The sequence below is a fragment of the Lactuca saligna genome, chromosome 3 (genome assembly GCF_052625555.1).
Source record: "Lactuca saligna cultivar CGN05327 chromosome 3, ASM5262555v1, whole genome shotgun sequence".
Classification (NCBI taxonomy): Eukaryota; Viridiplantae; Streptophyta; class Magnoliopsida; order Asterales; family Asteraceae; genus Lactuca; species Lactuca saligna.
In genome coordinates, this window is record NC_136419.1 from 57,173,678 (window position 1) to 57,193,355 (window position 19,678).

Below are 19,678 nucleotides of genomic sequence, written 5' to 3' on the forward strand. Positions count from 1 at the left end.
ACCCTTATGGGTATATATATATATATATATATATATATATATATATATATATATATATATATATATATATATATTTTGATTAGAGTATCTTAAAAATATTGTTTGAAAAGTAGGGGCAGTTTTAATGGTTTGTTTTAAAAGTAGGGGAACTTTTTTAAATATGGCATTTTAAAAAGCGAAATGGTGGTGTATATATATATATATATATATATATATATATATATATATATATATATATATATATATATATATATATATATATATATATATATATATATATATTAAAGTCCTAATATTTTCATCAATTTGATAAAAAAGTTTTAAACATTATTTTTTTAACAGTATCCAAATTACCGGTAATTTTTGAAACTTTTACTCTTTTCTCCGATTAGCTAGTAATTAGGATTTTTTTTTTGTCAAAAAAATAAAGTTTATGAGTTTTTTGTCAAATCCTAAATTAGGACCTTACTGTCAAAAAAATAAAGTTTAGAATTTTTTTGTCAAATCGTTGAAAATATTGGAACTTTAGTGTATATATCATTTTTTGTTAGAAATTTAATGGTATGATAGTCTTTAGGCATAAGAGTTATTGAAACATTCTCTAATCAGCTAGATCCTATTGAAATCATTAACGTTTGCTTCTTGTTAAATTGTTTTTTAATCTCAACAAACCGACATTAAAAAAATTGAGATAATCAAGAAAGAAAGAAAGAATCAGGGTTGTGTTGGCTTTTTGCAATCCCAAAAATGGAGAAATAAGAAACAAAAAAAACCAAATTGCCCTTCTTTCCCTTCTCCACATTGACACCCTTTTGACTAGGTATGTGTTGTTTGTATTTGTATAATCTGTACCCACATTCACACCCTTTTGACTAGGCATGTGTTGTTTGTGGCTGTGTTGGTTTTTGCAGTCCAAAAATGGAGAAAAAAGAAAGTTTTACAAGTCTTTTCTAACAAAAAAAAATGATATATACACTAAAGTCTCAATATTTTCAACGATTTGATAAGAAAATCATAAACTTTATTTTTGTGACAGTAAAGTCCTAATTGGACGATTTGACAAGAAAGTTCTAAACTTTCTTTTTTTGACAAAAAAAAAATCCTAATTATAGGTTAACCGGAAAAAAGGATAAAAGTGTCGAACTCTCAGTAATTTGGATTTTACTATAAAAAAAAATTTAAAACTTTTTTATCAAATCGATGAAAATATTGGAACTTTAATGTATATATTCCTTTTAAAAATCTATGAAATATATAATTATTTTTTAATTTTAACACTTAGAAATTATATAAATATTTTTAGTTAAATTGTTTATTTCTTTATTTTTTTTTTCTTATCCTTAACTAGTATATGAACTATAATAATATCTTATTGTAAATATAAAGATTAATATATCATATTATAAACCATATAATAATATTTTTATACCAATTTAAAATAATATCTTAATAAATCAAATTTGATTTGTAATTTCAAAAGAAAGTTAGATGATATGTCTCTAAAAACAAAAGCAAAAGTTATGTTTACTATATATCTCAATAACCAAAAAAATGATTATATGAATTGTCACATCGTATTGTAAAATCTTTCACCATTTTTACATTATAATTTCAACTTATTAGATGGAGATTCATTTCATACTTTCTTTAAAAAATTTCATCATTATTTCCTCATTATAAGTTCATTCATCTTTCATTTGCCTCTATCAATTTGGTGGCATATATAATATTTCACGACTCATAAATGATTCAAGTTGACGTGATGTATTATATTTGGGTGAGAATGACGAAAATTATTGTGGGAAAGTTATTGTTGGAATTAAAAAAACATCTCATGAATAAACAAGACTGTCTATAAATATTGGTTTTGTAGATCCCCTTTGTAATTTTGATGTACCACAACGAGATATAGTTACAAGTGGCCAATTCCTCAAATCTATCATTTCTTTTTTCCGAATGATGATATATTTCAGGTAGATGATGACTTTAGGTTTGATGAACCCAACTTATGTGATAGTGACGATAGTGTAAGTGAATCACAAAGAAATGTTGAGGATGATTCAGATGACATGTGTGAGACTCTAGTTGTGAACTTTATAAATTATATTGGAGTTCTAGGAGATGATGACATTGAAATTTCTCAAGATACCATTCATATAGATGTTTGGGAAGAATCACAAAACAAAACAATGTTCAGAATTTGTAACACCGTAAATTTTTAAACAAATTTTTCATTTTTAAATCGCATAATTCTCATATCACATTTCACAAAAAACTCATTTAGTTAATTTACAAATCGCAACTCCATGATTGTTTAATTAAAATCCAGGATCCTCGTAGCTCTTTAACTGGTGTGTACAATCAAGTCGACGCCTTCCCACGTTCCTGAGAAAACTTGAAAAACATAACACATAACACAGTAAGCATGAAGCTTAGTGAGTTCCCCAAAATACCAAATACAACGCATTAGCAACTCGAGGCTATATCTCCGTAAGACCCCCCGGTCGATGTATCTCAGTAGGACCCTCCAATCCCGAGGCTCATTGGACCCTCTAGTCCGGTCTTAGTGAGGACCCTCTGGTCTCACACCTCGTTGGACCCTCTGGTCCGGTCTCAGTATCACATAATATAGCATATATATCATATAGAAAAAAAAGCATAACTCAAGTAAGCACATAAGACCCTCTGGTTACACGTAATTACCAATCTAGGTAAGGTATAGTGAGAAGACTCACCTCGAAGCAAGCAAGCAATTACACCTCGTACACGAATCACCAATCTAGCCTCCGCCTAACACATATGATAATTATCTCTATTTAAAATCGCAACTCTAAATAAAATCATACTAGCCCCTCTCTAACTCTTGGGATGGGTAAAAGACCATTCTAGACCTCCATGATCTCCATTACTCATTTTGATCAAAATCTCAAAAGTCAACAAAAGTCAAACTCGAGTCAACAGTCCATGTTTGATCTGAATTGCCATGTACACCCATGTGACTAATCGAGTCCCCCCCCCCCCCCCCCCCCGCTTTCCTCAACAGTCTCGTGGAGGTTGACTCAGCTCATCGAGTTGACTCCCAACTCACCGAGTTATCGCATAGCTGAACATTGGGACAAACCCTAACTGACTCGTCGAGTTAACTCATGGACTCGACGAGTTCACTTAACTTGATTTCTCATTCAGGCGTCCAAGGTCAGCTCTACCACACTAGACTCTAGATCCAGTCCTTAAAGGCACAAAAGTCGCATAAAGTCTCGACCTTTACGTTCATGCATGACATAATAGACTCAAAATGCCAATACAAACTCCAACGAGGGTTAGAAGCACAGAAGCTAGACTCTAGCTCAATAAAACTTGGATCTTTGGTCTCTCAAGTCCTTCTACAGTCCATAAATAACTCATTTCTAAGCATACATAGGAGAAAGCCCTCAAAATCTCCATAAACTAAGATCTCAGAAAGGAAAGGTTAAGATTGGAGCTTTTTACCTTTGCACTGAGAATAACCACTGAAGAAATCTGGATCTACAGCCCCTCCTTGATCAAACACACCAAGCTCTCCAAAACTCCTTCAAAGGATGCACAAAACCACTCAAATTAGCTCGTCACTCACTCTCTAGCTCTAATGGCGATTAGGGTTTGCTCTCAGGGGTGTAGGGTAACTAGTGAGGCGTAAATAGGGGAATAAGTTCCCTTATATACAACCCCAGGAAATTAGGGATTCTCTACCCAGTACCTACTCGACGAGTTGGTTCTCTAACTCATCGAGTCAACTCATTAAGTCACTACAAACTAAATGTCATTTAGTGGCACACATTTTTAATGGCATATGTGTGATATGCCACTATAGCATGTTTATAGTGACATATTTTATGTACCACTATAAAGTTTAATGGATTTAATGGCACTATAGTATGTTTATAGTGACATATTTTATGCACGTTGCATCGGACATTTTAATCCAATATTTTTTGACATAATCAACAAATTTCTTATTAGAAATAGAAAAATGGCACATGATAATGGATCTAAAAACACTAAAAGTTTTTAAAAAAAATTAGGATAAGATAATTTATCAAGTTAATAAGAGTGTAGGGGTTATCTTTGTAAGTTAAATGTTTTTTTGAATAATTTATAAAAATACTGGGCATAATTATAATTTGGATTAATTTATTCTCCAACAAAACAAATCATGTTGGAAAATGAGGTGCAAGACGTTAGCCAAACCTTTACAACACTGGCAAAAAGGAAAAAAGTATAGAAATTATTTTATAAATTCAATGATTTAGGAATAAGGAAGAAGAATATAAGGGTCATTTCTGTAACTATGAATTCAATCAGGTGATAGCACCAAGATGATGGTTGTACAATGTGCAATAAAAGTCATACTATTAGCTACAGTACCTGTAACTCACAAACAAAAGTATGTATATTTATAATTTGCCCCAAATAGTCCAGACCTAAACCCACTCATGGTGATAACGAGTATTTAAGCGTATGATCACCATCTTCCCATCGTCATCGCTGCACCATCACGACACCATCGTCCAGATCGTTGCCACCGCCTTCTAGTTCGTCGCCACTACACAATCACGCCACCGCACAATCACACTCCCGCACTCCAGGTTGTCATCTCCTTACGCCATCGCCGGTGCTGTATTTTTTAACAACATCGTCATCTCCTTAGTCCAGCTCTTGTATAGTAAGTTAAGTTTTCAATTTCTGCTGCTAACTTTCTACTCCTACTCTTAATGTATTCTATTAGAACGATTTAGTCTTATGTCATGGATTAATATTGTGAAAAATTTGATACCGATTAATGTACTTTGAAATGCTTAGCTGTTGAATCAATCGTTATCATGTTGTAATATTTATTAGATTTATGTGTAATGTGAAGAATTGAAATAGATGAAATTAATCAATCTGGTTTAATATAAGATTTACGTTCTACCATAAGATCAGATAACACCTTAACCATATAAAGATTATAACATGGATTAATCATAAAAATATGTAGAAAAATAGAACATCCTCATATGGAGAACTGAAATCAATAAGGATCTCTGATTTCTTAAATAACGCTCCATTTTCAACTTTTATATATCTGTAAGGACTAAGGAGCTATATATCATATTTTCTTCACTGGTTTTGGTGGCCTCCTTGTCTCTTTCCTTGAATTTGCTGCAACTTTTATATATATGGATATAACATGTACTTATTTGTTGTGGTTTTATAGCAGGATGGGTAGGCATAATAGGTTATGCATCACCTCAATTGATATCCGTATTAATAGTGAGATTAATGATCAAAGTTCTAAGCTTTCTACAACTGAAGGAGATCAATCAGGTCATCCACAAACTACTGAAGGAGGCCAGTCTACTACTAAAGAACACAACTCTACTGAAAGAGATCAATCAGGTCAATCAGGTACGTTAACTGACTCTCCATAGTTTTATATGAGTGTAATTTGACCTCATTAGCCTCCTGTTCAAACTGCAATTAGAAATAAATTATGATTTATATCATATAACATAAAGTATTTTTGCAGTAATATGATTAAATCAAGTAGTGAGCTTCGTCTTTTATCTGTGTCCAACATATAGTTTCTATCAGACAGAGATTTTCCTAATGGTGAATTGATGAATGGCAGTTATGTAATTCTAACCAAATATAAATCACTCTAAGCTTTTGTTTGGCATATATTCATAGATCAACAACTTTTCATTTCCATCTAACAAGATTTTGTTGCTGAAGTTTTGAAATGTAAATGACTTAATTTTTGAATTCATCAAGTCCTTGACTTGAAGTCATGGAGAGATGCTTAACTGCCACTTCTTGCCCTTCTTCTAGTATGCCCTGGAATTTACCATTTAGCCGTATTAAAAACAATACAAACCCCAGGGTGACTTTCTTTCATGTTTTTTTATATAAAATTTAAGTATTACCTTATAAACTGGTCCAATTCCACCTTCTCCAAGTTTATTTGTGGGTGCAAAACTATCAGTGGCTTTATCTATTATAGAAAAGTAAATAATGGTAGCTCTATTCCTTCATTTTGGCTTTCATCACCATTAACCATTTTTATTTTTATCTGTTTTTACAGCAACAAAAGGTATTACAAGCAGCACAAGACAAGTAGCAGTTCCTGCATAAAAGGTATTATCCCAATGTAGTCACTAATTGCCACTCGGTATCCAGATTATGTAAATCTAATTGTTGTTGTATTTTGAATACGCAAATAACTTTTCACAGGAATGTAGAAATTTTGGATTTTTAGACAACAGGAAGGATTCTATACCAAATCCCACATTGATCATGATGTTGTGTGATGCTTGTAAAAAAGGAGATGTATATTGAAAAATGGCACAAGCTGTGAATGCACATAATGAGTGTAAAAAGCTCCATCTTTGCCCTTTACGTATAGGCCTTGTTTAGCAAACATGATAGGGGCAGGAAGAGGTCTGTAAATTGTAATGAAATTATGATGTAATTATTTATTGCTTCTTGATTGTTGTAAGCAGAAACATAGTAGAGAACGAAACACAAGTAGCAATTTATGATTTTTTTAAAATACTTGATTATTATTAAATTCTAAGAACAATTCATTGTGTGTAACTTTTCTTTTATTTTATACAACAATTCATTTTGTATGCATGATCTAGTTTTTGAACATATAGTTTTTTTGTGGTGAAAAAATGTGTCACTAAAAGTATGAAAATAGTATTTGTATTAGCAATTATATTAGTGGAACAAAATATGTCACTAAAACCCAATAGTGTTTTAGTGGCATAATAAAAAGTGCCACTCAAATGCCATAAACCTGCAGCGACACAACCAAAAAGTGCCACTAAAGGCCTTTAGTGGGAGCGCTTCTAGTGGCACTTCTTTTTTGTGTCGCTGATTGCCAATGTTGTTTTTAGTGGCACTTTTTTGGTTTTCAGTGGTATTTTTTTTGTGCCACTAAATGTCATTTTATTTGTAGTGAGTCCACGCTAGCAACTCGACTCGACTCGGCGAGTTGGACCCTCAACTCGTCTAGTCTCTCCATAAATATCCAAAATTAAAATACACAATAATATACCGGAAAATCCAGGTGTTACAATTCTCCCCCACTTGAATTTGATTTGGCCCTCGAAATCGCCCCTCAACAACACATAGATCAAACCCAATAACCCGAAAAGCACCACTGAAAGGATCTCATACCACTCAGATATCTTCCCCCATGGACACCTGAATCCAAACATGAACTTCCAAAACCAGAATAAGATGTACCTTTCTGCTGCTACGATACCCCTTCTGATTCTCCATACATTGGAAACTCTAGCGGCCTGTCTCACTGCCAGACAACCCTCTCAAGATATCACCATGTTATTTCTCCTTGAATAACAGACACAACCCCTCCGATTCTCTTGTTGCAATAAATAAAACAATACAATGCCCAAAAATCGGTTGCCGATCACTTAAACCAGATATATTGAACAATCCAAATCATAGTTAAAGAGATGAAAGGATCACATCACACCAGGGACCCATCCACTGAACTGCAATCAAAACCCATCTGAACAATGAACTCTCAACACCCTATCCTCAGACACAACAAAAAGATCATGCTTGTTCAGCAGTATCCTCTGACACAACAAACATAAACCCAACTCCCTCTCAAATATCCCTTTTAACACTGAGCACTAGGTCAACTCCTGACCCAACTGCTTACCCTCCTAAGGTTACCTATTGCATACCCCAAACATTTTACTGACTTCCTTCTCACAATAACTATCCCAGCCCATTGTGACACACAAGTCACGAAGTTTGCTTTACCCCCAAGTGAATACTACAATTACAACTGCAATCATTTCACCCTCGACCTCTGTCGTCTTTTACTCATTAGTTCCATGCATCTTGTGGTCCTTCCATACAAACGAACTAACCCACTTAGGTCTCAGATGTCAGATGACACAAAATACTCCTCATGATGGAACCCACCACTAAATCCGGAATCTCATTTCGCCTTCTCAGAACACCACTAGAGCCAACTTAAACTCAAGAGTCCGACCCGATGCAGATTTAGAACCACTTGTCCCAATGACACACTTTAACTCGTAACCCATGACTCGCAACTTACGTGCACATCACTTCTCCAGTTCCTTTTGATTGCGATAACCACACCCTAACTCAGAGTACGACCACTCCCGACCATTAGGGAGATCCCAGCCTCGCCCCTGGCCCGACCACCAGGTTCCCTCAAAACCAAATGATAAGGCTACCCAAGTATAGGAACTCCTCTATGTCATGGTCTGACTAGTGTATACCACGGCTCCCTGTAGATTCATAAGCATTGGAACAATAGCTGGGGCAGCAACAAGAGCAGTAACAGCATGAACTGCCACTGTTTGTTGTTTATTGGAGGGCTCTTGCGAAGACTGACTCTTGCGTTTGTTCCATGATTTCTTCTTCTTCCTACCACTTTCCTTCTGTGGCTTAGAAACAGGTGTCACTTCATCTAGATCAACCCCATTATCGATCAGAATTTGTGCCAGATCCTTGGCGCTCTCAAATGTAGTCGGTCTAGCAACTAAGATATTTCCGTTGGTAGGTTGTGTCAGCCCCCAGAAGTACCTCTCAATTTTCTTGCTTTCCGGGGTGACCATTCCCGGACAGAGAAGTGCCAGATCATAGAATTTAGCAGTGTAAGCAGCAATGTCATAACCCTTCATCTTCAAGTTCCAAAGTTTGTGCTCTAACTTTTGCACCTCGCCCCTCGGGCAGTATTCAGCCAACATGAGTTCCTTCAGTCTTTCCCAACCCATGGCATTAGCTGCTGGTAGGGTTAGGGTTTTGACTCGACCATTCCACCAGGTCAAAGCTCTGTCAGAGAAGGTGCAGGTGGCGAACTTCACCTTGTTGGCTTCAGAAAAGGTGCAAATTTCGAAGATGGATTCGATCATCTCGAACCATTAATTCAGAGCGATGACTCCTTCGTTTCCGTCGAAGGACTTGGGTTTTGCGGTCATGAAGTCCCTGTAGGAACATTCCTTTTGTTGTCCCTGACTTCCATCTTGTCTTTGTGGGTTGGTTCCACCTCCAGCCCCACCAGAGTTCGCTTGTGCCATTGCTGCAGTCACGGCGGTTGTAACTGCAGTCTGAAACATGATGGGGTCGAACTGAGGGGGTGGTGGTGGTGGCGGAGTGTTTTTGTTTCATCTGATGGGTCTTGGTCGATGAGGCATCTTTCTTTAGAAACAATCAGGAAGAAGAGGATGGTAAGTCCTCAAGATATATAAAAAGAATATATATCTCATCCTGATAATGATAGTGTTCTACCCCGCGATAAGCACAGAAAGTTTACTAATGTAACAAAGTTATCACTACGAAATAGATAGGTAGTAACACTAAGAATGAATCTCCTCACTGAATTTGGCTCTAGTGAAATACTCCTATAGTATTTTCTAGTGAATGTTTTTGGTAAGTTTTAGGCCTGTTGTAACACCACCGTCACTCCCAAGCACATGTTGGTCATGTTTTGATTGAATATAGTTGATCAGGCTATATTTACCCGAAACATGATTACATAATTGCCCAGGTTGCAGTGTCCCAACATCCAAATACTTTTTGTGTTGTTCCACTAATGACACGAATTCTGTTAGGTACGCATGCTCGTATACTTTTATAAAAATACTTATATTTTTGATAGTATATTTTTAGTGTAGAGCACTTAGGACCTTTAGTGTTTATAGTTGTATACCATGTAAGATTCGGTATACTAGTTCGCTATAAACAAGGGCTCTGATACCAATCTGTCACACCCCAAAACCAGAATGGCTGAAATGTTCTGGGGCGGAGGACATCATGTATAGCATCAAAACCAATGTATAATAACAACCATAGCAACACAACCATCACAGTGTATACATATATGAAAAGGTTTACATCCGTTTGAAAACTTGTTTGAATTACATCAGAGAGTATATATAAAATATACACATGAGACTCTTATTGCTCCAGCTTCTAAAAAAATCCAACGGGTACCTGTCTACTGATTTCCTGAGAATACAAGCAGTTTGAAAATATCAACGTAAAGTTGGTGATTTCATAAGCGGTAGTTTGTAATGAAAACTTGTTGATGAGCTTGTAAAAGTGTTTTGTATAGTTTTAAGAAAATCCGATATTTTCTTTAGTGAAAATGTAGTGTTCTAAATTCTATATGAAAACGTGAATGTTTCTTACTGAAAACCGTAGTGGTATGCGAAACTAATACTTCATGTGACTAGCTAATGCTAATCATGATATATAAGTATTTCGTACGTGAAACCATTGTATGTTCTGTTCTATTTGAAAACTCTGAAAGTTCTCCAGTGGTAGTGTGTAGTGGTTCTATTTAGAATGAATAAAACTATTGAAGAGTGTCGGATTGTAAACTAAAGATAATTTATACATAATGTGAGTCGTATAACCATACTTGATATGATTAGAGACCTTTCCAATGTTCTTCAGGCATCGAGTTAAATGACATTTGTCACCCTAGGCATGTCTGCCTAACTGTAGCTAGCAGTTGGGGTGTGGGATTGTCAGTCTCGAATATATCTATTCACAAATCTCACGCTCTCCCTCCAGGAGACTCTGGTTATACTATGATAGGATTTATCCCTGTACACCTAAGGGTACAGTAGTGAAGTAGCGCCTCACAGTATCGTACAATCTAGTTTACATGTAGTGTAGTAGTGTTCTACCGTAGTGAAAATCTAAATGCATACCGTTTGTAGTGATAATTACAGTTATGAAAACGTGATAAAGTAGTGATGCAAACTGTAAACTATTTTTGTCTTAGTGAATACATTTACTAGTGAAATTTTCTATACTTGTTATGTTTAGAAAAAAATCCAAACCATACCGATTATAGTTTGCATGTATAACGTAATGAATAGCAGATCCGGAAAAACTATGCAATTTTAGTGAAAAATGACCCTTGTGCTCAACATAGTACAAAGGGTTAAAGTATGAGAATTTCATGAGTTTTGAAAACATTTATGTTTAGCTTGTATCCCCCCCCCCCCCCCCCCCCCCCCCCGCTGAAAACATTAATAATACGAAAAAATGTAGGGGTAAGAACTCACCTCGGGTGATTTGAATGAAGGATCAATATAGAATGTGGGATGTTCAAGTGAAGCCTTGAACACGATTTGATCCTAATCAACAAGTAATGACACATAAAGGAGTCAAATTAATGATGGTATTTCACCACTAGATGTGATGAAGAACCATTCTAAGAACTTGGGACTACTTGCACTAAGTGTTAGGACCTCAAAGGATTGCATGAGTGAGGTGTATGGCCACTTTAAAGGTGTGTACTGCCATGGGTGTGCGGCCTAAAGGGTGTCCGGCCTTACACTCATGATGGGAGGTTCCTTTGAGGTGTTTTCAAGGTCCATACTTGCATCCATGAAGTGTCCTAGGACCATACTTGGTTGTAGTCCAAGTTTAGGGTCTTAGAAATGGGTTTGTGGTCCTATGGTGTGTGTATGTGTGGTCGTACAAATGTGTGTGATGCCGCACACATGAGTGTGTGGCCACACACAGGAATGTGCTGCCGCACACATGGGTGTGTGGTCGCACTCCTTCAACGAGATGAAGAACATGTTGGTACTTTCATGATTCAAGGTCTAGATCAAGAGGTTCTTCATGCACAACAAGTCATGGGATGGATTACTCACGTTTTTTAAGCTTTGGAAGGTTCAAAGTTGGAGAAACTTGAGAGGAAATGATGTTGTGTGCTGCCAAGGTGCTAAAGGAATGAAAGGAAGGGGCTACCCTTTATATAGGAATGTGAGTGCTGTCAAAAGTGAGTGTGCTGCCAAGGGAGTGGGTGTGCGGCCGCACACCCGTCTGTACGGTCGTACACTCCTCCAAGAGGTGTGTATGGCCCAATTTTCTCACTATTCAACACTCCGACTCATTCCTATACTCAACCTCGGTTATATATACAAGCTTAGAACACTTAAATGACCCTTTGAATAGCACTAGAAATAGACAAAACAAGTTGAATATTGATTGAATTGATTAATTGTACAAGATTAAAATTACGGGTTGTCACACCCATCATGCCACATCCGTTGGTTTTCACCACCGTCGGACCCGTTATTATTCATTCTTCACTCAGTTGGTGCAACCGCATATTTATTACTTTATGTTGACGACATCATATTGACAGCTTCTTCTACATCTCTCTTACAGTAAATTATTGCCAAACATAGCAGTGAGTTTTTCATGACCGATCTTGGACCACTTAACTATTTTTTGGGTATCTCTGCTGTCTGATCTTCCACAGGTCTTTTCCTCTCTCAACAGAAGTATGTCTGTGAGATTTTAGACAAAGCCAACATGAGAAATTGTAACCCATGTCGGACTCCAACTAAACCACTCCACAAACTAGACGCATCCGACACACCGGTAGCTGACCCCACTTTATTTCGCAGTGTAGCAGGTGCCCTTCAGTATGTCACTTTCACCAGACATTGCTTTCACACTTCAACAAATTTTCTTATACATGCATGATCCCCGCGAGCCTCATCTTCACGCTCTCAAACAGATTCTTCGCTATGTGCGAGGAACTCTTGACTATGGGCTCCAACTATACGTCTCCCCCACTTCATCTCTCGTAGCATACTCTGACGCGCACTAGGGGATGCCGTGCAACCAGACGCTCCACTGCAGGATACTGTGTATTTCTTGGAGACAACCTCATTTCTTGGTCCTCCAAAAGACAAGGCACCATTTCTAGATCTAGCGCTAGCTGAGGCTGAGTACCGTGGTGTTGCCAATACCATTGTTGAAATCTCCTGGCTTCGGAACCTTGTTCTTGAACTCCATTGTCCTATGCTACAAGCAACCATTGTATATTATGACAACGTCAGTGCGGTCTACATGTCAATCAAACCAGTTCAACACCAAAGAACGAAACATCTCGAAATCGACATTCACTTTGTTCGCGACAAAGTAGCTCTTGCCCATATCTTCAACAAAGGTCTACCCATTATGTCGATATCTTCACCAAAGTCTACCCACCAACTTATTCATAGATTTTTGCTCCAGTTTAAACGTCCGTCATTTCCCTCCAGATCAAACTGCGGGGGGATGTTAGTATATATTGTATACGTGTGTATATTAACCCAATATTAGTTTTATTGTAATCGGCCCAACAGCCTGTATATACTCTATATATTACCTTGTATTGTATGTTTTCGGTATGAAATGAGAATCAAATTGATTGTCATCCAATAATACCATTAAGTAAAAAAAATTCATAAATACGTAAAAAAAAATACCAAAATACTTAACAATACTTAAAAAAAAATACATATAAATTTATAAAAACCACGTTTATATATTTAAAATACATAAAAATATGTAAAAAAAACTATATAAAAAACTTTAAAAAGTAGATAATTACATGAAAATCATTCCAAAATACATAAAAGTACGTAGAAATACTTAGAATTTTATATAAATACATAAAAAATACATTTATACATTTGAAATACATAAAATATGTAAAAATATATATAAAAATGAAAAAAAAAACTTTAAAGAAACTTATAAATATGTAAAAATACTTAAAAATACATTGTGAATACATAAAAATACTTTTATACATTATATACAAACTTTTAGAAAATTTATAAAAATGTCTCATTATTTTGGAAAAACTAACGATGTAATTGACGATGTGGTCCAATGACATGAACAGGTCAAAAAATGCTAAAATAAAGAAATTTGTTAGTTTCTTGGGTTTTTATATATAAAAAAAAAGTTTGAAACTTAATCGGTAATTTTCTCAAAATCATGAGAATTTTCTACAAATATCCTTTTTAGATTAGTTACATTAATCCCAAATCATATGTATCGGCTTTCTTATTTCAGCCTTGTACTCAAATATTTACTTTAGTTGTTTTGCCAAACTCTCACCAGATTGCTATTTTCGCGATTAGGTCAATTGCAAATTGTTTCAACTCTTTTGTATAAACTGAGAACATAACATTTGCCAGTGTTTGATTTTCATAGAAATAAGCCTTTATCATTGCTTTATCAACCACATGCATAATGTACTTAAGGGATTTAAAGTCTCTTTCATGCTTGAAACTCTTTATTTTCCCTGTATTAGATCATTAATATGCGTGTTGTGATAAAATTTTCATTTGGCTAATTTTCATCTTCCCTTTTTATAGGCAGATACTAAATGGACAACCTAGAGTGTAAGATTAGGTCATGGGGAAAAAATTACCGTATGATTGGCTTGGGTTATTACAAGATACAGAAGATTTAACTGAATATGTAACACTACAACATTCTTAAAAAAAATCTTGTGTTGAGAATACATAAAATATATGAATTAGTAACACTCAACCACATAAACTGAAAATAAAATCACAGCAAGGGAAAGCAGCAGAGTCGAGAATACATATTATCAGTTTAAAGAACATACAGTAGTTAAACACTTAAACGTTCTTTTTTTTTATACAGTAATACAATACGGTCTTCTTATGTTAGTGTTAAGATTCTTCAACATGTAATTCATAAGAAGCTTGTATCAAGAGTTAAGAGGAATTGTAATTGAAACCTTCTGTATACGTTTTGCAAAACCCTATTGAAATATGTATTTGAATTTGTATTTATTTGACATAAAATGAATAATAATTTTTTTGTTGTATAAAATTAATTTACCAATGTTATTTTGCTACTTTTTACATGTATTGGAAATCCAAGTGATGGAAAAAGTTGCTAAATTTCACCTGTAAAGATAGCTAATGGAAATCCGTTGTACAAGAGAAACTTGTGTAGCTAAATTTCTAGAAGGATTGCAATTTTCATTGACTTATTTATCTACCACGTAATACATAACAAAACATATCCAGAGTATCTTAACAAGAAGGAATATAAATGCTGATATAAGAAAACGTATCAGTAGTATCTTAAGAAGAAACCATTTAAATGCTGATGCAAGAAAACATATCGGTAGTAGTATCTAACAAGTATCTTCACAAGAAAGCTTTCAAATGCGGATATAAGAAAACATATCTGTAGTATCTTAACAAGAAGGCATCTAATTTCATAAATATCATAGGGTGAATCCTAGGAAACTACAGAAAAATAAAGACATTGAAAGTACACTATATTAGGCCTTCATCAACAGATTTGAAACTAGGTGCTTCGTTGGTCTTTCAAGTGGATTGGAGTTCAAACATGCTCTTGAGACTCAATACTGACATAACTTCTTTCACAACTTGGGATGAGGGAGGCGGTATCCGACTGTCTTCCACATTTCCTAACACCAGATGATCATCTGATAATGTTAATATTGATGTTATGAGTTCTCCAGGATGCTTTCCCATGACCACTTCTAGTGCAACAACTCCAAAGCTATACACATCACATTTCTCATTTCCCACCATCATATAAGAAAGCTCTACATCCAAAGAAACATAAGAAAAAAAAAAAAAGCTATATCAACCTCACATGATTCTAACGTAGATACATATTTATGTACATCGTGAAACTTAAGAAGATGTAGCACTACAATCACAAGATTTTGTTACCTGGAGTGATATAACCATAGGTTCCTGCTACTGTGGTCCATTTTGATGAGTCTAGCTTTAAAAGCTTGGATGTGCCAAAATCAGAAATGCGTGCCTCATAATCAGAATCGAGAAGGATGTTGGATATGGAAATGTCTCTATGAATTATAGGAGGTGTGCAATCGTGATGCATATAAACCAAACCATTAGCAACGCCCTTTACAATAGTTACTCTTTTCAACAAATCCAATTCTTTTGCCAAGACATCGCTTCTTAAGATTGATCCAAGGCTTCCCTTTTCAAGGTATCCATAAATCAAAATCGAGTTGCGGGCATGGGAGCAATATCCATAGAGTTTCACTATGTTTCGGTGCCTTATATTTGTTAATGCCCGTACTTCATTAAGGAAACCACTATGATCAACATGATGATGAATGAAGTTTCTTGACAGCAACCACATTGTCAGGTTGTAGCTTAGCCTTGTAAACAATACCATATCCTCCTGTCCCTAAACAGTACACTTCATTGAAATCATTTGTTGCCTTCAAGATATCATCATACCCTACTTTACCATCAAAACTTGTAATATGGAAATAATCACCACTTTCTTCTTCCAATGGTTTACGTGGAGACTTTTTACATTGTTGTCGATAAGCAATGAATCTATACGTGAATAAACCAAGTAAAACTACCCCTATAAGGGGGAGCATAATTACAAGGATGAGCTTGTGACGAAAGGGATCATTTTTCTTCTTCATAATTTGACTTGTACAAAGTTTCATTCCCGTAACATTTCCACACAAACATGGATTGCCCATTGTAAGACAGGTCAATATCAATTCCATAATGCAAATTTGTAAAAGCATTAGGAATAGAACCAGATAGCATATTGTGGGAAAGATCCAATTTCTGCAAAGTTTGTAAAGTTTGAACTTCAGATGGTATCTCTTGTGTGAACAAATTCCGAGATAAATCAAGTTTCTCAAGATGAACTAATTTACCAATCTCGGACGGGATTTTTCCACCGAGCTTGTTATTACTAAGATTCAGGTAATTGATTTGTGCCCATTGACCAATACTTCTGGGTATCAACCCATTCAATCTGTTTGTTGATAGATCTAGTACAAGGAGTTCATGGAATGATGCAAGCTCCAGAAGTGTAGTGCCTGAAAGTTGGCTATTATACAAGTACAAATTCAGCATACTTTTCATCTTCCCATATTCCACAGGGATTTCACCTACCAACTGATTGGAAGAAAGATCAAGCCTCCTTAATTGAGTTGAATTTTTTAACTCTGATGGTATGCTGCCACTAAGCTTATTCTGGCTAGCGTCAAGATCAGTAAGAGAGTTCAAATTCCCAAGTCCAGTAGGAATTGGACCAGATAATTTATTCACATCTAGGTACAGAAGCTGTAGGTTACTCAGGTTTGCTAGAGATAAAGGAATAGAACCACTAAGTTGATTGTTACTTACTACAGTGAGAGACTTCAAATTTGCTTCGGGAACAAGAACCATGTCGAGAAGTGGTTAAGAAAGAACCGAGAAAATCCACATTTGAACAACGGCATCCACCTTCTTCCATTCATGTGTGGTAGGAGCCGGAGTGGTTTCGCCATTAGTGTTGTTGATATGATCACAAGCATAGTAAGCTTCACAGAAGGTGGAGAAAAGATGGCGCCAAGAGTCGTAATTGAGCCTTTCAAGATCGAGAATCAAAGGTATGTGAGATTGATATTGTTGATGCTAAAAACTTTATGAGGTGGTGGTATAGGAGGCGTCATCGTGAATGAAAAAGATGAAGAATAGGGTGGTCGGCAGAGATGCAATGGATGCTAGGGTAGCCGCCTGTTTTAAATTGAAAAGAAAAGGAATGGAGATAATTATGGAGAGGAATTAGGGAAGGTAGGCTGTGATATCATTTTGAGGATGATCACCAAATAAATCTTATTATCTGCATATAACGAGAGATACAAGGTATATATACATGATTACAATAAGGCTAATATATGGACTATATACAAACTATGTGGGCTGCATACAAGATGTGCTACATGTACATTCACTAACATCAAATTCCCAAGTTCATTAGGAATGAGACCAGAAAAATTATTCTTTTATAGGTACATACACTGTAGGTTACTGAGGTTTTCTAGCGAGGAAGGAATCGAACCACTTAGTAGATTTTGGCTCACATGGAAATTAGTGAGAGCCTTCAAATTCCCAAGTTCAATAGGAATTGGACCAGATAATTTATTCTGATCGAGGAACAGAAATTGTAGGTTGCTCAGCTTTGCAATTGATGAAGGAATAGAATCACTAAGTGTATTGTTGCTTACCAGAAGCCTAGTGAGAGACTTCAATTTCCCAAGATCAATAGGAATGGGACCAGAGATAACTTATTATGAGCCAGATTCAAACGATATTGGTTGCTCAGGTTTGCTAGTGATGAAGGAATGTTGCCACTTACTTGATTCTTGCTCACCCGAAGAAAAGTGAGAGATTTTAAATTCCCAAGTTCAATAGGAATGGTACCAGATAAATTGTTCTCATCAAGGTACAAATGTTGTAGGTTGCTCAAGTTTGCTAGTGATGAAGGAATGGTGCCACTAAGCTGATTCATGCTCACCTCAAGAAAAGTGAGAGATTTCAAATTCCCAAGTTCAATAGGAATGGCACCTGAGAGTTGATTTTGGTACAAAGAAAGGACAAACAAAGATGTCAAAGCACCCAATACTGAAGGAAGAATTGACCTTGATATATTGTTTGAGGATATGTCTAGGAACTCAAGTGTGATCATGCTTCCTATTTCAGGTGGGATTTCACCAGAAAACTTATTCTCTGAAAAATCAAGATAGACCAGTTTGGACAGGAGTCGGATGTAGGATAGGGCCAAAGAACTTGTTTACAGTGAGATCAAAATGTGTAAGATTTTGTAGGAAAAAGAATGAAATTTGTTGAAGTGTACCTCGTGTTAGAAAAGAGGGGTAAAACACTTGGAAATCCTGAGAATTGTGTATAACATTTTCATATTCAAGTATTTGGGTGGTACTCTCAATCTTTAATCAGATAAGACTCAGAAAATCAAAGAAATAGAAGAGATAATGTTAAAGATGTTATGAAGAAGAAGAGTACCAAAACTGATTTCTAAAATGATCATATAACAAGAAAAACTTCCGGTCTTAAAACTGTTACATGACAGTTTTATGTCCTAAAACTGTCCAAAAACAATCATAAACCAACTTAAATCCGGGTCTAGAATATGGATCACAAAAACGGGTGCATTTACCGATAATCCGGATTTTTATGCATTTTTAATAGAGCCACATGACAACTTGACCCAACCACGGACTCTGCCATTGGATCCTGCTAGGGGTTGCTGACCCTTAGACCCCGCTCCCAGGGATACTGCCCCTTAGACCCCACTCCCGGGGATGCTGGCCCCAGACCCCATTTGTTCAGGGGCTTCATCCCTAAATAGCAGTGCACTTTTAAAAATGAGGGTTTGGGTATCAACAAATTAATCCTATTACACTTAAATAATATTAGTGATGTAAAATCACCACCACCTCGTAATCTAGATGACGTGAGGTTCAACTTCTGAATGCTCCCATCAGCATTGCAAACTCCTCCGAACCAAGAAGTGCATGGGATCGATGCACTGGAATTCATAAGGAGGAGAATCCATGAAGAGAGTAACAAATTATTTGGGATTTAAAGGCTTTCTTTCCATTTAAGAAGATTATTCCAACGAAGCAGAAGCAGAATTTGGTGTTGGTGTACGGTAATGATTAGTAGAGTTAGAGAGAAAGCTAGTAAGTTTGAAGAAGACATTATTTTCTTTGCCATGTTGTGTTTTAAAAAATGAGGGTTTGGGTATCCTACTTTATACTTGAGCAGCCCTTTTATCTTGTTTATTTCATTTCCTTTTATTTGAAAAACTAATTTATGGCAATTTCATATTTTTCCAGAAGGGGTGTGTTTGATGTAGAAGCGAATGTCCTACTTTTCCACAAAGGACTTATTACAATTTGAATTGTATTCTTCATGACAGTCTAGCTATATAAAGGAAAAGAAAAATAAAAGAATGTTACAAAAGAAATTTAAAATAG

At 35.7% G+C, this 19,678-nt stretch overlaps 1 long non-coding RNA gene and 1 pseudogene across 4 annotated transcripts; one reads left to right on the forward strand and one right to left on the reverse strand.

Annotated features, from left to right (window-relative positions):
* Nucleotides 1–4,443: 4,443 nt before the first annotated feature.
* Nucleotides 4,444–6,615, forward strand: LOC145036632 (uncharacterized). Of its 4 annotated transcripts, none has more exons than XR_013678503.1 (4): nucleotides 4,444–4,706; nucleotides 5,240–5,427; nucleotides 6,104–6,156; nucleotides 6,253–6,615. It is a non-coding gene; the product is annotated as an uncharacterized LOC145036632 (long non-coding RNA). The 4 variants fall into 4 exon arrangements; XR_013678501.1 differs by having other exon boundaries at nucleotides 4,444–4,702; nucleotides 5,237–5,427; XR_013678502.1 differs by having other exon boundaries at nucleotides 4,444–4,702.
* An 8,551-nt stretch (nucleotides 6,616–15,166) lies between these two features.
* On the reverse strand, nucleotides 15,167–19,415 carry LOC145035573 (uncharacterized; annotated as a pseudogene).
* Nucleotides 19,416–19,678: the final 263 nt, after the last annotated feature.